Source organism: Cygnus atratus, chromosome 1 (assembly GCF_013377495.2).
Source record: "Cygnus atratus isolate AKBS03 ecotype Queensland, Australia chromosome 1, CAtr_DNAZoo_HiC_assembly, whole genome shotgun sequence".
In the NCBI taxonomy this organism is placed as follows: domain Eukaryota; kingdom Metazoa; phylum Chordata; class Aves; order Anseriformes; family Anatidae; genus Cygnus; species Cygnus atratus.
This window is the reverse complement of record NC_066362.1, coordinates 131839841-131858526: the sequence shown is the minus strand read 5'-3', so window position 1 is coordinate 131858526 and position 18686 is coordinate 131839841. Positions and strand designations below refer to the sequence as shown.

The 18686-nt window shown below is 41.7% G+C and overlaps 1 protein-coding gene across 10 annotated transcripts in view; it reads left to right on the top strand.

Annotated features, from left to right (window-relative positions):
- Positions 1 to 18686, top strand: part of TBL1X (transducin beta like 1 X-linked) — a 202906-nt gene that overhangs the window by 99287 nt on the left and 84933 nt on the right. For all 10 annotated transcript variants that reach the window (XM_035542349.2, XM_035542350.1, XM_035542358.2 and 7 more), the window contains one exon: positions 5909 to 6016. The gene's annotated coding sequence lies outside the window, so the exon portion shown is untranslated. The remainder of the gene's footprint in view (positions 1 to 5908; positions 6017 to 18686) is intronic.

Genomic DNA, 18686 nt, shown 5'->3' with positions numbered 1-18686 from the left:
GGCTCCAAGATTGGTTGTCCTGAGTTACTGCTCGGGATGCTAATAGTGAATTTATCTCTGGATGAAGAGCCTGCATACAAAGGGCGGCAGGATAGAGCCAAATTAATGATACCACGTTTCTGCAATTCTTTGTTTCATGATGTCCACCAGCTTTGACTGAGTTAGTTAAGATGAAACATGAAAAGAATTTCCCCTCACAGTGAAGGCTGTAAGTCGAAGTTTTATGTTCCCTAGAGACTCTTGCTTCAGTGTTTCAGCCCTAACTCTGTGAACTACACCTGAACGAGTGAAATATTCTGGGGAGCGGCTCTTGAGTCTTAAGTATTTTAAGATTTTCTGGAAAGACGGGGGTTATTTTTGTGGTTTCTTTGTTGCTTTGTCTCAAACTTTACCATGGGAAAACTTTTTGCACGAGTATTATAATGAATATTTGTTTCAAAGTTGACTCTCTGATTTCTGACTGACTCATGACTTGACTTCCTTCATCTAATCTCCCTTTACCATTCATCTATGGTAGATTTAAAATATTAAAAACAAACAAACAAACAAAAAATAACTCTTCTAACTTCCTTTAGGGGAGGCGGCTGTGGGGGAAAAGATTGATAAGTATCGAGGTAGAAAAGAATTTTTATCATAGCAAGCCATTAAATAGTGTTTATTTACTCTATAAGACCTTAGGGCAAATACATTAATATGCAGGCATTGTGTGGGTGTTTCTGAACAGAGGCTGAAGTTCCAGTGCATACATATTCTGTGGAAATACATTAGAGAAAGCCAGCACATTGTGTTGAAAATGATGGACCTGGTTTGGGCTCCACATGACTGCAGGGTTTTGTCCATGATCCTTGGACAGGTGAATTGCTGGTTATGTCCTAGAGGTGGCCACATCTGCACTGTCCCAGTGTGATTATGTATAATGTTAATCTTTAAAGAAACTGAAAACCCAGCACAACAGCAGAAGTTTTGCAAGTGCTGGAGTGTTTTCTCCACTGACTCGTGCACTTTTCAGGAATTGCTTTATCTGTTTTGAACATCTTCAGAAAGGACAACTCAGTTTATTTTTTGCTGGAGGTGGCATAATTATTGATGTCCTGCTGGAATCTTCCATATATTTCTGTTTTCCTGCGAGTCTAATCCCCCAGGGATTGTTTGAAAATATTAAAGCTGTTTGTCAAGTTGAAAGAAAGCAAAATATTCATGTTGCGCACTAGGTATCCTGTACTTCTTTTACAGAGATTGATAGTGAAATCTCTCAAAAATGCTTTTGTAGTTCAGCGTCTGCTGAAGATGGCCTATTTATCATTTAAATTCTCCTGTGCCTTTAAAATTTGGAAAGGAGGGGGGATAATAAATTACCCACCCAATTAATGCTTTTTATTACGGAACAATGCTAGAGAAGTGTGCTGAAAGAATAATGTCAGTGGTTTGGTTTCTCCTTATCTTTGTTATCTGGTAAAAGTAAATAAAATTATTTAGGTGAAGCTACATGGAAATTACATTTAAACGTGAATCATATTGGAAACATTTAAGTACCTAAATCTATTTAGAGGAATTCAATAGGTTTTACAAAAAAGTCTTCCTAACGAATGTGACCTAATGCTGTAAGTCAAGAGTAAATCTACTATACTAGTTTGGTGCTTTGACTCCTAGACACCTGTGCAGCAGTACTTTCAAGTGCCTCCTGTAAATCTGACCCCCTGCTTCAGTTTCCAAAGCTCGTGCAGGTCCCTGCAAAAGGAAGCCTACACATAAAGCCGTAGCTAAGTACAGTATTTTGTCTGTGGCCCACCAAGGGCCGCCCTGAGACAAGTGTCATTTCCCTTACTTGGAGCCCTAAATGGAACCGTCCCGTGGGAGGTAAATGTCCGTGTTCTGGTGGGCACCTTCCATACAAGCAGGGATTTTCCTCTTGGTTGCGTGCACAGGAGCTGATGCCCACATTTGGCGTGGGTTTGCTTCACCAAGGTTGTGTCCTATGGAGTACCTGCAAGAAAAGGGGGTCAGTGGACATCTCTGCGTTGTTCGGCTGAGTTTTGTGGTTACAGAAGTAGTACAACATCCCAAGTCAAGCCACATGTACGAGATTTTCAGTCGGTGAACAAGAATGACGTTTCGTAAGTCTTACTTTTGGTTGGTATTTAAACATGGTTAATTTGTCGGGCCATTTAGCAGCCCAGCTTATTGCAGCAAAGATAGCTACCTTGAGACTTGCAGTATCCGTCCTCACCTTTGCGTAAGAGATGAAATTTTTAAGGTTGCCGACTCCAGTGTCACCAGCGAGCGGTTCCTCACGGAGACATGTGAGCGGGAAGCGTTGGGTGCCCAGCGAGCTCCCTGAGGCAGCGGTCAGCTCGGCCGTGGCTGCTGGCACCTGGGGCCCTGCGCAGGCCGGTGGGGCTGAGGCATGGGTTTAGGGAGCCACTGCCCGCGGCCATCTCACCACAGCGCTGCATGGCCTGGGGAGGGGAGCGCCCGCCACTGCTCGGCTTTGACCGAGCTCTTTCAGCTCCAGGAGGAGAGCGCTGCTGTCCTAAATTAGTAGCTGGAGTATTATTCACAGCAGAGTTTAGTCCACCTGTCTCTGAAGGGCTGCTTGCTATTCTCAAGCCCCGCGTGTAGCCTGACCGCACACGCGCTCCCTCACTGGAACCAGCGGCACTGCCTGCTCACTGCCTGTCTCCCCCAGTGCTGCAGTTACCAAGCCAGACAATGGCTGCAGATCATAAGATACTTAATTTATGACCAGCAAAGCGCAGTTATATCACCTGACTTCCCTCCTCTGTATTACAGACTTTGCCCAGCTGTCTTTGTATGAAACCCAGGAACTTGTATGTTTGGCTGCAGGGTAACTTGTGTTTTCACATCAGTTTGTCTTCCAGAAGTCTCTCCAGACAGGCCTTGCTATCGACAAATGGAGAATCTCTGCATTCTCCTTTTGATAGCTACGCAAATGGTTAATCATAAGTGATGATGAGCATGTGCTTTATTTCTCATTTGAACTTGGCCTCAGCTTCCAGGTAGTGTTTTGTTTTATAGATACCCTCCTGTGCTAGATTAACAAGCCAGTTGGTACTTAAGCATTTTCTTCCCATGGAAATACTTAAATGCTGTAATCAGGTCATCTGTCTTTTTTTTTTTTTCCTTCTTTTGATAAACTGCGCAGGTTGAACTCTTCAAATATTTCATATTAAGGTATTTTCTTCAGCCCTCTAATCACTTTTGCAGCTGTTTTCTGTGATCTGTTTTTTTGCAACTTCTTTCTAAACTGTGGAGATCTGAATCCACAGATAGTTATCAGATGTAATATTAGTATTGCCAATGAAAGTTTAAAAAGTGAAATTTTAAGAAACATTTTCCTTCTTTCTATGCTGTTTATTTCAAAGCTTATATATTAGCTCTTACTGCAATATGAAATTTAGTTTTAAGAAACTTTTTTTGTTGAGTAAAGACTTATGTGTAGGGGCATGTGCTAGCAAAACAGGTTATTGCAACCATCCACACATGCTCTCACCCAGTTGTAAAGGAAATCTTTAACTTTTAAATGTCATTGACACTTGTGGATAGTAAAACTTAAATATATATGCAATTTCTTTTTATCTCCAAGTTGTCTCTTTTCCCTTGCTTCTTTCTTGCAAATCATTAATTTACTTGACTCTAGTCTTAGTACAAAAGCCTTTTCAAGTAGAGAGCTAGTGTAAATGCTTTTACCAAAAAGTTGTCTGGCAAGGTAACCAAAACCAGTCTTAGAATAGGACTGGAGTAACTCTTCCAGCCTGTGTGACCCATGCTACCTGATACTTTCTGTTTGCCCTGTAGCAACATGGGAAGATGACTGGCCTTCAAGGGATTCCAACGCTGATAAAAGCTACCAGGGACTAGAGCACCTCTCGTGTGAGGAGAGGCTGAGAGAACTGGGACTGCTCAGCCTGGAGAAGAGGAGGCTCAGGGAGAGGAGGCTCAGCCATGTCTATAAATACCTGAAGGGAGGGTGCTGAGAGGATGGAGCCAGGCTCTGCTCAGTGGTGCCCAGTGCCAGGACAAGAGGCAGTGGGCGCAAGCTGGAACACAGGAGTCTCCCTCTGAACATCAGGCAGCACTTCTGTGCTGTGCGGGTGGCAGAGCACTGGGATCTTCCTTCCTGTAGATCTTCAAAAGCTGCCTGGACGTGGGCCTGGGCAGCCTGCTCTGGGTGTCCATGCTTGAGCTGGGGATTGGACCAGATGAGCTCCAGAGCTCCCTTCCCACCCCAGCCATGCTGTGATAATGTGATCCAGTGTGTAATATTGGTGAACAAAACAAGTGAAACCATAGTCCAGCCAATTTAGGAGTATAATTAGGACAGAAATAATTAAATATATAGCTCACATAATACATCAATTTAAATTGCTATAATATGAGCCTGTATCTGGTATTTTATGATATCCACTAAACTATATGAATCTTGCAGAAGCCTTCAGCACACGAGTCAGTTATTTCCTTGGTATTTCTCTCCAGAGCAGCCCCTATGCGTTAGCTATTGTTGCACCCCATAATGTCAGAGTATTGAACAGGGTTAATTTTAATATACTAATACTCTTAACAATTTTACCATAAGACATGGAAGTTGTAACAACAAAATCCTCTAATTATTGCTGGGATTTTCAGATTGCATATTTACACAGAGCTGTATTTTTTGAGTATGTTGTATTTTGCATAAACATGACATGCTCCATAGAAAAAGGAGAAGGAAAACAATTCCAATGTCTTCTGAGAATTAGACAGGCAAGCGTATGGGTAGCCAGACAGATGGAGATTCATACGTGTTCAACAGACAAAGTCCAAAAACATACAGACTTCTAGCTGATGATGTATCATGAATAATTTGTGATGCTTAAATAGTCATTTCTTGTCCCTTGTATAGTCATTCAGCTTTGATTAGAATAGGTATGTGTCTTTCTCATGTGAATAGTTTTATTTGGTTAGATGGCGTACTTGTCTCACAGTGATGTATATGAGAACATGTTGTAGTACTGCAGACTGAGAATTAGAACTGGATTTATGAAAGCTTCTCCTGATGTTTTTAAATATGCTATTTATTAAATTGACTATATTATAAAGTGATCCTCAATGTATAGTTTTAAAAGCTGTTAAACATTTGTGCGGAAGAGTATAATTAGTTTAAGAAGTCTCTAAAGAATATCTCATTTCACTTCACAGCATTTAATTATTATATTATATAGAAAAAACTGAGCATAAGACGTAAGGCTTGAGATGCAGGAGTAGGAAGATAGTTAAGATACATTGCAGTTGAATCACAGAGGAAACGTGAAATAAGGATTTACTCATCGTGTTCGATGGCAGGCATGGAAAAGTCAGCAAATAGGTTTATTATTGCAGAAGAATGCCGGACTATCTTTCATGTTTGATTTTCATAAATACTTTCTTTTAGACCTTCCCCCAAAAACTTACAGGAAGGTGAATTCTTTGGCCTACTTATCTCTTTTTGTACAGAAATCACTTTCCACTGGCATTTTCTCAGACATGACTTTTGTGTGATGCTGCAAGGCAGCGAACCAGCTTTTCAGTGCTGTGTTCAACTGTGGTTCCCTAGGCTGTCAGCTAGATGAATTTCTTGCTGATGTTTGATCAAAGACGCTGAAGATTGTTGAGCCAAGTTTAGTGTGCATTAGGTTCCTGGAAAAGTGCACTTAGCTTTGCAAAGCACTTGAATGTTTTGGGTCGCTGGGTCTTGCTCTTTCCTCTCTCTTTCTGTCACAGACGGTGTTTTTTTTCCTCTTAGGGTTCTGCCAAAGCTCCTAACTTGGGAGATAGAACATTGGTGAATGCCAAAAGAGCAATGGGTCAAACGCTCTTGTTTTGATGAGGCGATGCGAAGCGGCTTGACCGGTACCTCTCTCTCTCATTGCAGCCCTCTCCGCTGTCAGATGTGGTGATCTCCATGGTAACTCAAACCCCCAGACTCTTGACAGCAGCCTGCGAGGAGCAGCATTCAGCAGCTCAAGGGTCTCACGACCAGGTAAGCCAAAGTAATCGCCAGGCATGAGCCTGCCTCGGGAACACAGTCTCCTGGCCAGCTGCCTTTCAGATTTTTTCATGGTGAAACCACACATGCAGCTCAAGCTTAGCAAGTTAATTTCTACGCTTGTATCTGATGATAAAGTTTTACCATTGCTATCATTCAAGGGTACAGCAATTCAGCCCTCTCAAACAGAGACATTTGACAAAAAGTCTGCATTTACTCAGAGACGACTTTTAAGCTACAGTCTGAAGAGCTACAATGTAACAAAACAAAGTACTTTATGATTCTTTAAGTGGCGGCTGTGTTAAGTAATCGCTTTGGTTGGAAATAACCCCAAAACACATCTGCATTAAGATCTGTCTTTCTGCTGTACCTACACTGCTGTCAGTACCGCTCCTTCTCTGACAGGAGGTTTGAGCTCTCTTAACCTCTTGGAATCATTTGCAGAGCCTTTTTGGGTGTTTATGTAACCTTCATTGGTACTCTGTAGCCTTTTCAAATTGTTGTTTTGCTCTTTACACACTGCTGCCTTCTAAATCCCTCGCTATGCTAATTACAGTATATGGAGTGTTCGGTTAACATCGTAAGGAGGTACAGAATTCTTCCTTTTTTTTGGTGAATTATGGAGAAAATGTCAAGAAAAAAGAAGATTCTTCCCATTTTGGGAAAATACAAGGGACTATACAGCTGTATTCACTATTCCAGTATCCCTAATGCTGTGAACAAAAATAGTATCTCTGTTCTTACATGTGTGGAGGTTTTATTAACCCTTTTTGTCATAAGGTTTCACTGGCATTTGTATTACATTGTTTCTGTGACATGAAAATTGTATTATTATTTTTTTAAGTCCCCAGTTTCTGTGCGCCATTCTCTGGGTATGACCTACTTTCTTTCTTGATACATAAGTCCACGTGGCTATAATACACTTTGCCCATCCTGTGAATTGATGCATACTACTCCGAGTAAACACTCGGCTACCTTTATTAACCAGTGTGCCACCTTCTGTGTCATAACTGCTATCAAGAATATTTTATACTTACTTTTGTATCAGTGATTACACTCAGCTAATGTTGAGCTAGTACTGGATGATTTTATTGGGGAAATGTAGAACACTGTTCTTCAGTTATTATTTTCTGTCAACAAGTACTATTTTTTATCTGTCTCTGTCTTAATCCATTTAACTCACATTTTGATACAACTGATAATACAGAGAACAGATTTCTTAATCTTGAATGTGTGGCTGTAAGCTACATGCCTTTCAAAAGTCTGTGTTTCACCTATGAAGTAACTTTTTTGACCAAAATTCATAACTTTATCAGTTGATTAAATCCCATCTTTGTGCTGTATTGACCAATTTGCTATAAAATGTTGTTGACTGGTGTTGACTGTTTATTTGTATCATTTCCCAGTGAATTTATCTTTTATCAGTTTGTCAGTTGTTTTGCCTGAGATTAATAATGGCTTAGAGCTGTATAATTACTGATATCATACCGTTTACCAGCTTCAAATATTGGCAGAAAATGCTAGCAGTCTTACTGAATTTCTTTGGTGTTCCATAATGTATTGAAAATTAGCATCATTGAAATGATACTCTCTCAAACACTTTTAAGACTCTAAGGCACAAATTATCTGGGTGTGCTGATTTAAAGTTGTCTTTTAACATTCATTTTGGTTACTAATGGCCTCCTCATCTGTAAAAATGCTTTTTTCTACTTACAGAGACAAAAATATTTGTCTTTTTTTCTTTTTTTAAAAAGCATAGCATGTTTATATTCTGTTAAAACAGAAATCAGAAGTTGGAGACTATCAGCTGATAATTTCCTATTTAAATTAATTGTCTTTGAATACTTTTTTTGTCATGTGTAATGTGTATTTCAATCTAATTATGGCCTTAATGCAGGACTAAAGTAAGCCTTTTGCCACAGGTTGCCATTTTTTTGGACTGTTTTAGTAGTGACTTTGGTCCCTTCTGGTAGTGGGGTAGGGAGAGTCCTTCCACATTTTCATCTCTGTACTTTATCCCAAATGTATAGTTTTCCTCAGATTCACTGGGCCAATGAGCTTCCATGCTTGTGATTAACCGATCTTTACATACTGAATATGCAGGTCTAGAATGGAGTTATCCTCTTGGTGTTTGAAAAAGTATTTTAGGAACAAAATTTAGGAGTGGCTGACATTTTACTACTGACTGCATGTTATTTCTAGATGACATCTGAGATGGAAATCTTTTATAGTTATTTTCATGTTTCACAAATACATTCTTACGGAGTAGATGGCCCAGTTTTCTGATACGGTTTGGTGGCTTGTTTTACCTCATCTTACCAACAATATATTCTCCTGAGATCTACTGGTGTATGATCTGTGTGTATTCAAGATCTTAAGCCCTTGGTTTATCAATAATTTGGGGAGATAATGGTACCATCAATGTGGTGTATCATCATCTATTTATTTTTTCCTTGCTTTGTTTAATAACAAGTTTTCCTGAAAAGTTAAAAATTATGATTTTAATATTTTAATTGTGGAGATCTCCCCAGTAGTTTGAAGCAACAGCAACTATACATAGTATCTACTTCTAAATAAAAGTTTACAGCCTTGCTTGCTTGCTTCTCAGGCCTCTGATCCTTCCCTCCACAGAGGTTGCCATATATAAGGTTGAATTTGTACTGCATTTGTTTCTGTAACACCTCACAGTTTACTTTAGAAGCCTTTTGCCTGCCCTAGCTCATCCTTATCCGAAGACAGTAACCACATGTCACTGACATGAAGCTTACTCTGTAAATATTGCTCCTTCTCTCCATGGATATGAATTGCAGTTCCAAAGACCAGAGTCTGTCAACTCTTCACCAGAAACCTAGCCAATAATTGATCCTCAGTCTTTTTACTTCTTGTTTTCTGTCACTTAGAAGATCAGGCAGATCTCCAGGACCTCTTTCACGTCTTTCTTTCTGAAATGTGCAGCTGTTCTTATTCTAGCCAGAGATGATGTAAGTTGAACTGACGATATGTGCTTTAGCACTTTTCCGTCTCATAGTAACACTGTCTCCTGAAGAGAATGGCTCTCACCAGTCTACAGTGAAGATGGAGCCAATATAGGTAGAAAATGTCATGCTTCAAAGAAAGAAGTTGCAGAAGAAATTCATGCAAATTCACGGCATCAAGTGCTGTAGAAACCCTTTCTTGGATTTTGAAGAGGTACTAGGAGCAGCTGGTGCAAATCTGCTTAGACAGTTCTGGAGCAATTGCTTATTTGAACCAGTAAGAGGAAAACCAAAAAGCTACCGGCTTTTGCATGAGTAAAGCAGGTATTTCTGAGGGTCTAAGGAAACAAACAAACAAACAAAACAAGTTTTGCCACTGTTGTGAGAGCCACTTAGCCTAAAGTTAGGTAAAATCATGTCATTTTGCTAATTCTCATCCCTACTTTAATGAAGAAGAACTTTACATTTTGTGTCTTGTTATCTTCATACATAATGCTTCACAGAAGCCAGCAGTGAAGAGGATCTGTACTCTCTCTCATCTGAGTAATCTTTCTTAATTCAGGGGTCAAGTTTTAGAGTCAAAAGAGAAGACCTTCTAGAGTCTCTTCCTGTTCTGCCCTTAGTGTAGTACTCCGCGCCTGTGCGCTGTACAGCTTTTTCAGCCTCCCTGGGGTCTGTTCCTGCATCTAATTTTGACTTTGGCTCCTTTGGCTATCGAGAAAATGTTGTAGTCTTATTTATTCCTCTGATTCATTACAGAGGTGTAATGTTCTTCAGCTATTAAGCATAAAAAGTCAATAAGATTTTGCATAGTCAGTGATCGTTTTTTAGTGGATCTACCCTTTTGCCTGGGACTGGACTACAGAAGTTTTTTCAGTCCTGTGCTTTAGTACTGCACTTGCACGAACACAGTTTTCTTGTTGAAATTCTTTGAAGTATGCATCATCTTTGTACATGAGAATATTGTATTTCATACAAGGAAAGTTAAAGTAACTGTCATCAAACAGTTGGCTTACAACTGTATGAGTTTTTAAAGTATTATAATACATCCATGCATACTTGTTCCTTAACAACTTCTGTACATTTTTACAATTAGGGATTTTCCATAGCTCGTGTAAATTTATTTAGAACTTTATCAATGGTAGTGCAGAGGCAAAGTGAGAAACTTTCTTTATGGTGAAAAGGGGTACTGTTGGCAGTAGGTCCTACCAGTTCATTTCGTAGGTCATTTAGACTTATGAACTACAACAGTCAAGCTACTTTCAAACTATATCCTTTATAATGTTATTCTTTTTTTTTTTGGTAAACAAACTGTATATTGGTTTTGATTTCTAAGATTGCTTTTCAGATATAGTCAACAAGTAATTCAGAGCCTGTGGGCCTACAGGAGAACTACTTGCTTTGATTGCTTGGCATTCGTTATTCATTATTCTGAGGTTATTCTTACAAGTCACTGTTCACTGAAAAATAGTGAACTGTTGGCATAATATTTTTAAAAGTAAGCATATTTTAAAATAACATAGAAATGTAAAGGATGTTTATTTTTATCATTTGTGGTTATTTCAGGTCTAAAACCATGTTATGTTTGCATATTCCCTGATACTGCCCTTACTAGTTGGTGCATCAGTTTACTGAACTCTTTATTTTAGTTCATGAAAATATTATTTGATCAGTTTGTTAGTTTTTTTTTTTTTTTTGACCTTGTAGATGAGTCAGAATAAAGTATATCTTGCTAGAACATGAACGTTTAGGGTCATGGTTTAGTGGGTGATACTGGTGGTAGGGGGATGGTTGGACCAGATGATCTTGGAGATCTTTTCCAACCTTAATGATTCTATGAACTTGTACGTAGGTAACAATTTTTATGACTTTACATTGTGCTAAAGAGGTAAGGAAGCTACTCTTCCTTTCATGGCCAACTTCTGAGATCCTTGTTTTGAGCCTTGCTTTTTCATAATAGTAATATTTCAATCTACTGCTACTCTTTTTGATGATAGGTTTTTGATGATAGTGGAGAGTCTTGAGGATGCATTCCAAAATAAGATGATAAAATGCATTATCCTTGGATTTTTAAACTAAATTTGTGATTATTTAAGGCATAACTCAGATCTTTTAAGACTGAGGTCTGACCGTCCTGCACTCTCTGTACCTGATGTGCAGAGCCCATTAGGATTCCATGTTCATCATGTCAATCACCTGAAAGTGCTAGTAATAGATACAAAGTCTGGAGAAAGATGATTTATGTGCTAATCACTAATAAAGTATGTATTTAGTTTACCTGGAGTGCCAGACTATGTCAAAGGTGCGTGCGTACCTCCACGAGGTATGAATGAAATCTGTTTTAGAAATCTGCCACTGCTCAGGTTGGGAGCGTGGAGCGGCCGCGCAGTGATGGTGGGGAAGGAGAGCTGTGCCTTGCAGAGGCCACGCAACCAAGCCACTCTTCTTCTCCACCCGAAGCCTGCTTGACTTGTCTGGGCAGAACTGAAGAAATTCACTGCCCTCATGGATTCAGCTCAGGCTGTGGCACACTTGGAAAACTTGGTATGCCTGGCATGTACCAGAGGCGTAGTATCTTCTGTAACCTACTCGCGATGAAAAAGTATGTATGAGCAGTGAACCTGCTGCTTCCCAAATAGAGTTAGAGCAGTTTCCTTCTGAAGAAGACCAGGATTTTCTGCTTTTCAAATGTTTGTTTACTTGAAGCCTTTGCTTTAAACTAAATTCTTTTCTTTTATCACATTATTCTGTCGAAAATGAATTATTATGAGCAGTCTAGTTGAACATACTTCTAAATATCTGAACATCTCCCAGATTCATCCCACAGAGAAAAAGGACACGTAATATACATGTTCTTTCAGTAAGTTCTCTGTAAGTGAAGCATTTTAGATGCACAGGATCTGTGTTGCCATTTACTTACTTGTATGGGCTGTTTCTACCTGAACTGCTTTGATTTAATGGAGAATTCGTACAAATTATTGATAATCATGTTTCTGTGTAGATTGCATGTGCTCAAGATTTGCGCCTGGTATACGGATTAGCATCAGTTCCTTTTATCAGCTGTAGTGAAGAATTTCAGTCTTCGGTCAGCCTGTGAGGATTTTCACATAATATTTTACTGTCTAGTCTTCACTTCAAGCGCTGCAAGTGAAAAGAAATCAAATTATTATTTTTCCTCAAAAGTTTAATTATCTGTAGTCGTGAGAGTTAAGAAGTAATTATTCAGAGTGATCTTGTGTGATTTGAGGTATAATTAATCAAAATGGTGTTGCAAGCGTGTCATTGCTGGTACAACATTTTTACTTACACACTGAGGTCACAGGTTCACACTTGACGTTGTAACGGGGTACCTTGGCCCTAGCTTTTCTTACGTAAATGTGATTACGCAGAGTTGGTAGAGCTGTTGTAGCGTTACAGCTGGAAAGGAAGTATCACCGAGGAGGCCGTGGTGGTGTAAGATACAGCAGAGCCTGCACCTGAGCCACAGGAGCAGTGCGCTTGGGTGTCCCGCACCATGTGGTGCAAAGTCGGTGTCCAGCCACTGGTGGCTGAGCTCAGCTGCAACGTGCTGGGACGACGAGGCAGCTGGGACGCTGCAGCTCCAGAGCAGGCAGGGGGAGGTGAGGCAGCGTCCCGCTGTGCCAGGCAGGGAGCTCCAGCGGCCCAACAGAAGCAAACGCTGCTGCTGCTGCTCGCTCCATGTTGCGGAGGGCAGCCGGCCCTGCAGTGCTTTGCACAGATTCGGCAGAGCCCTTTGAATAATCGACGTTGCCTGCAGACGGTCACTGGTGAGATGTATTCCCAGGACTGTACAGGATCGCACCTTTTTCTAATATGTGGCTCCGGATGTTGGGTTTTATTATGGTTTTTACCGACTCAGAAGATGTATGAGGAATGGAAAGGGACTTCTTCAAACAATGTGTCCATTGTAATAAAACAAAGCTGTTTTGTAGTTTTTATTCCGTATGAGGTGGTTTACATTTTTGTGTTGGCTACTCTGTGAGCTACAATGTAGGTTAGCGACTATCCCAAATCTGTCTAGCGTGAATTGTATTTATGGTCACCTTAAATCAGTTTAAATAATCTCAGTTCAAGTGATGCATGCACAAATTAATTTCCCATTTATCTAGCCTGCTTCCAGTCCTAATAAACAGAATAATCAATCACAGGAACCTTCTTCGGTAGCATGCTTGTGCATTTCTGATCAAGGAAATGTAAAATAATTTCTCTCTAGTCTCTCTTTGGTTCCCCCAGTAATCAAGGTCTCTGCATTTAATGATTCATCTTAATCACCATTCCATGCCATTATGGAAAATAGAGAAGAAAGATAAGAACATCCTTTTTTTCTTTATTCGTATATTCATATGTTTAAAGAGTGATTACATTCAACATTGTAAATCTAATTTTGTAAGTATAAAATACTCCTGGTTCCCCACAGCACGAACAAGATGCCAGTCTAACTCAGATAATTCTTTATAAACAAAAAGGCAAAGATACCGTGTTTTAAAATGTTTGTATTTTAGTGGTCTATACTAATCTTTGTCATTATTAGCTGGTCTGAAGTCACTGGCACCTTTCTTACTGATTCCACTGAGTTCAAGACTTTGGCTAGAAATTTTCTCTCTTCATTGAAATGTAGTATAAATTGCCAAGCAAAACCTGACGTTAGCCTCTAAGAAGGTACTGGAAAAGAAAACAATTAAAGCTTCTCTTCAGGTCATCGTTTGAGGGATCCTCCTTAATGAACTAGCTACATCCATTCATGCATTCACGACTGGAGTGCTGCAATGCCTGGCTATCGGCTCTTCAGGAGGGACAGGCAGCACAGAGGGGGTGGTGGCGTGGCTCTCTACATTAGAGAATCTTTTGATGTTGTGGAACTCCAGGCTGGGAATGATAAGGTTGAATCCCTGTGGGTTAGGATCCGCGGGAAGGCCGGCAAGGCTAGCGTCCTGGTCGGGGTCTGTTATAGACCGCCGAACCAGGATGAGGAGACGGATGAGGAGTTTTATAGGCAACTGACGGAAGTTGCAAAATCGTCGGCGCTTGTCCTCGTGGGGGACTTCAACTTCCCGGATATATCCTGGAAGCACAACACGGCACAGAGAAAGCAGTCTAGGAGGTTTCTGGAGAGCGTGGGAGATAGCTTCCTGACGCAGCTGGTCAGTGAACCTACCAGGGGTGGTGCCCCGCTAGACCTTCTCTTCACAAACAGAGAAGGACTGGTGGGAGATGTGGTGGTCGGAAACTGTCTTGGACAGAGTGACCACGAAATGGTAGAGTTCTCTATTCTTGGCGAGGCCAGGAAGGGGACCAGTAAAACTGCTGTATTGGACTTCCGGAGGGCTGACTTTGAGCTGCTCAGGATGCTGGTTGGCCGAGTCCCTTGGGAGGCGGTTCTGAAGGGCAGAGGAGTCCAGGAAGGCTGGGCGCTCCTCAAGAAGGAAATCTTAACGGCACAGGAGCGGTCCGTCCCCACGTGCCCAAAGACGAGCCGGCGTGGAAGAAGACCAGCCTGGCTCAACAGAGAGTTGCGGCTTGTGCTTAGCAGAAAAAAGAGGGTTTATAATCTTTGGAAAAAAGGGCGGGCCACTGAGGAGGACTACAAGGATGTAGCGAGGCTGTGCAGGGAGAAAATTAGAAAGGCCAAAGCTCATCTGGAGCTCAACCTGGCTACTGCCGTTAAAGACAACAAAAAATCCTTTTACAAATATATCAACGCGAAACGGAGGACTAAGGAGAATCTCCATCCTTTACTGGATGTGAGGGGAAACCTAGTTACTAAGGATGAGGAAAAGGCTGAGGTGCTTAATGCCGCCTTTGCCTCAGTCTTTAGCGGCAATACCGGTTGTTCTCTGGATACCCAGTGCCCTGAGCTGGCGGAAGGGGATGGGGAGCAGGATGTGGCCTTTGCTATTCATGAGGAAATGGTTGGCGACCTGCTAGGGAGCTTGGATGTGCGCAAGTCGATGGGGCCGGATGGGATGCACCCGAGGGTACTGAAAGAACTGGCGGAGGAGCTGGCCAAGCCGCTTTCCATCATTTATCGGCAGTCCTGGCTATCGGGGGAGGTCCCAGTTGACTGGCGGCTAGCCAATGTGACGCCCATCTATAAGAAGGGCCGGAGGGCAGACCCGGGGAACTATAGGCCTGTCAGTTTGACCTCAGTGCCAGGAAAGCTCATGGAGCAGATTATCTTGAGGGTCATCACGCGGCACTTGCAGGGCAAGCAGGCGATCAGGCCCAGTCAGCATGGGTTTATGAAAGGTAGGTCCTGCTTGACGAACCTGATCTCCTTCTATGACAAAGTGACGCGCTTGGTGGATGAGGGAAGGGCTGTGGATGTGGTTTACCTTGACCTCAGTAAGGCTTTTGACACCGTTCCCCACAACATTCTCCTCAAGAAACTGGCTGCTCGGGGCTTGGACTGGCGTACGCTTCGCTGGGTTAGAAACTGGCTGGATAGCCGGGCCCAGAGAGTTGTGGTGAATGGAGTCAAATCTGGTTGGAGGCTGGTCACAAGTGGTGTCCCCCAGGGCTCAGTACTGGGGCCGGTCCTCTTTAATATCTTTATCGATGACCTGGATGAGGGCGTCCAGTGCACCCTCAGTAAGTTTGCAGATGACACCAAGCTAAGTGCGTGTGTCGATCTGCTCGAGGGCAGGAAGGCTCTGCAGGAGGATCTGGATAGGCTGGAGCGATGGGCTGAGGTCAACTGTATGAAGTTCAACAAGGCCAAGTGCCGGGTCCTGCACCTGGGGCGCAACAACCCCAAGCAGCGCTACAGGCTGGGAGAGGAGTGGTTAGAAAGCTGCCTGGCCGAGAAGGACCTGGGAGTATTGGTTGATAGTCGGCTGAATATGAGCCAGCAGTGTGCTCAGGTGGCCAAGAAGGCCAACAGCATCCTGGCCTGTATAAGAAGCAGTGTGGCCAGCAGGGCTAGGGAAGTGATTGTCCCCCTGTACTCGGCTCTGGTGAGGCCGCACCTTGAGTACTGTGTTCAGTTTTGGGCCCCTCGCTACAGGAAGGACATGGACGTGCTCGAGCGAGTCCAGAGAAGGGCGACCAAGCTGGTGAGGGGTCTGGAGAACAAGTCTTACGAGGAGCGGCTGAGGGAGCTGGGCTTGTTCAGCCTGGAGAAGAGGAGGCTCAGGGGCGACCTTATCGCTCTCTACAGGTACCTTAAAGGAGGCTGTAGCGAGGTGGGGGTTGGTCTGTTCTCCCACGTGCCTGGTGACAGGACGAGGGGGAATGGGCGAAAGTTGCGACAGGGGAGTTTTAGGTTGGATGTTAGGAAGTACTTCTTTACCGAAAGGGTTATTAAGCATTGGAACGGGCTGCCCAGGGAGGTGGTGGAGTCACCATCCCTGGAGGTCTTTAAAAGACGTTTAGATGAAGAGCTTAGCGATATGGTTTAGTGGAGTACTTAGTGTTAGGTCGGAGGTTGGACTCGATGATCTTGAGGTCTCTTCCAACCTAGAAATCTGTGTCTGTGTCTGTGTCTGTCCCCGACAGAGTTACAGTCACAGTGTGGGTGAGGCTGGCAGGGAGCTCTGGAGGTCATCTGCTCTGACCCCCTGCTCAAGCAGGGCCACCAGAGCACACTGCACAGGATCACGTCTAGGTGGAACAGGACAGAGTTGGAACTGGCCTGCAAATGCAATAATGTTCTTACTTTTATACTGAACTACATGTATATAAACTGTCCGTGGTATTTTAATTATATACTTACATAGTTTATTATTTATTTAATAGCCTTTGTCTAGGTACGCTATTGCGAAAAATGTGTCATATCCAAAAGGTCAGCTTGCAGTTTGTTTCTAGTAGTATTTTGCAACTTCTTGGTATATTTTTGCCTTCATAAATCAATTGCCCCACTTCCAATCGCCACAGCTTTAAGGCAAACTTGTGTTCTAGCTGGTTTATCTAAAAACGTGTTCAGAATATGTCCCATTAAGTGTAGTTGACAAGATTAGGAAAACAGCAATCCGTCTTCAGAAGTATTCCTACCATGTTAGTTAATGGCAATTTATGGACTGCTGGTTCAGAAATACTTTTCCGGATCATGGTATAGCAAGGAGTTGCTTGCAAATGGTACGTAAATACATCTTGAGCAGTCTAATGCTGCTTCTGAGGTTTTAGCTTGGAGGTGCTGCTGCTGTTTCTGCCTCTTCTGCTCAATGCTGATAGCACAGTAAAATTAGTTTGGGGAAATCTGGGTGTGTTTCAAGTGTAGCTGCTTGCTTTTTTTACAGGAATTGAATCGCGTCCCATATAAACTCAAAGTAGACTTGAAACATTTTGTCATGTTGCCTTATTAATAAAACGTTCAATGTTAAATACTTGTTTAATATTAGAATATCTTCTTATGTCTGTAGAGAAATGAAATGCAGAAAGTATGCTTATTTGTCCTGTGAGCTTTCAAGTTACGAAATTTGTTCCAAAAAGATTTGGCATGAATACATGAATATGCTTTGACTTTGAAAAGGGGCTTTTGCTCTATATTAAAAAGTGAGCATCATCAGGCAAAAACAATAATCCTTTTATTGGCACAAAACAAGGGTGTAGCATACCTTTTGAATAAACATTGCAATTCAGCCTTAAATGAAACAGTGTCTTCTTTTTACTTATCTGGTTCTGTTCCATGAATACAGATATTAAATAGCTTTGGTCATTTAAGGCTTAATTACTTACTTCAAAATGTTTGTTGACCTCAAATGGAAATTAATTCCATGTTTTAACATTTCTTGATTTCTTGCTGAAGTTTTAGCACAGTAACATCTTTTTACACTTTTTTTCATGATTTCGTGATTTTTTTTTCCAAATTCTTTCTTCTTTGAGCCAAAAGTTCAGCTGTGATAGCAAGTTTAGCCTTAGGCATATTTTATCTGATATGCCAGCAGGTTGTTTCCAGCCATGTTTTGCCAAAACCCTGCTTCAGACCTTTCTAGATCATACATTACTATTCCCATATTCCCCCTCCCCCTTTTATTTTTACCAACTCTAGCTTTATGTCAAGCTGTTAATCATAGGGGTGGTTCTGTTTTCTGCTTTAAACAATTTGATTAATCTGTATTTAGTAGTAAACAGGAGAAACCATTCTTCCCTTTTTATGTATGTATTACATTTCTCTCCGGATACGGACATATCTTTGCAAGTTGTCTGCTTAAGGGTAGACCCAAATTTTTTGAATTCATCCTGTTTAGATAACATTTTGAAAATCTGGTAATAACTACAGTCTTTGTAAGCTCGAAGAATGAAAAATCTCCCCATAAGTGCATGTCTAAAATTATGCAGAGATCATTCAAAAAAGCACGTAACTAATTCAATACTAGTTTGAAATAAAATAGCCCAAGGTCAGAGCAGCAAAAGTCAAAGACGCAAAGCTATCTGTGGTGACATCGATCTGAGGACTGTGCTCTGAGGGATGAAGAAGAGGATCAGTAGAAGCAGTTAGAGCAGTGCAGTTGAGTGGAAGGGGAGAAAAAAATGGTCTGACCGAAACCCAGCTGGGAGACTGGAGCCATGAGGTCCTACAAGTTTTTCCAGTCCATAGATGCTTGATTAGCTACAGCAGCTGAAATCCAAAAATGAGGGAAAACTTGGTATCTATCTGAGATAGACTAAGCCTGTTGTTTTTGCTTAGTACCAATTTTGTGGTAGACATAAATAGCAGCTTACCGACTGTT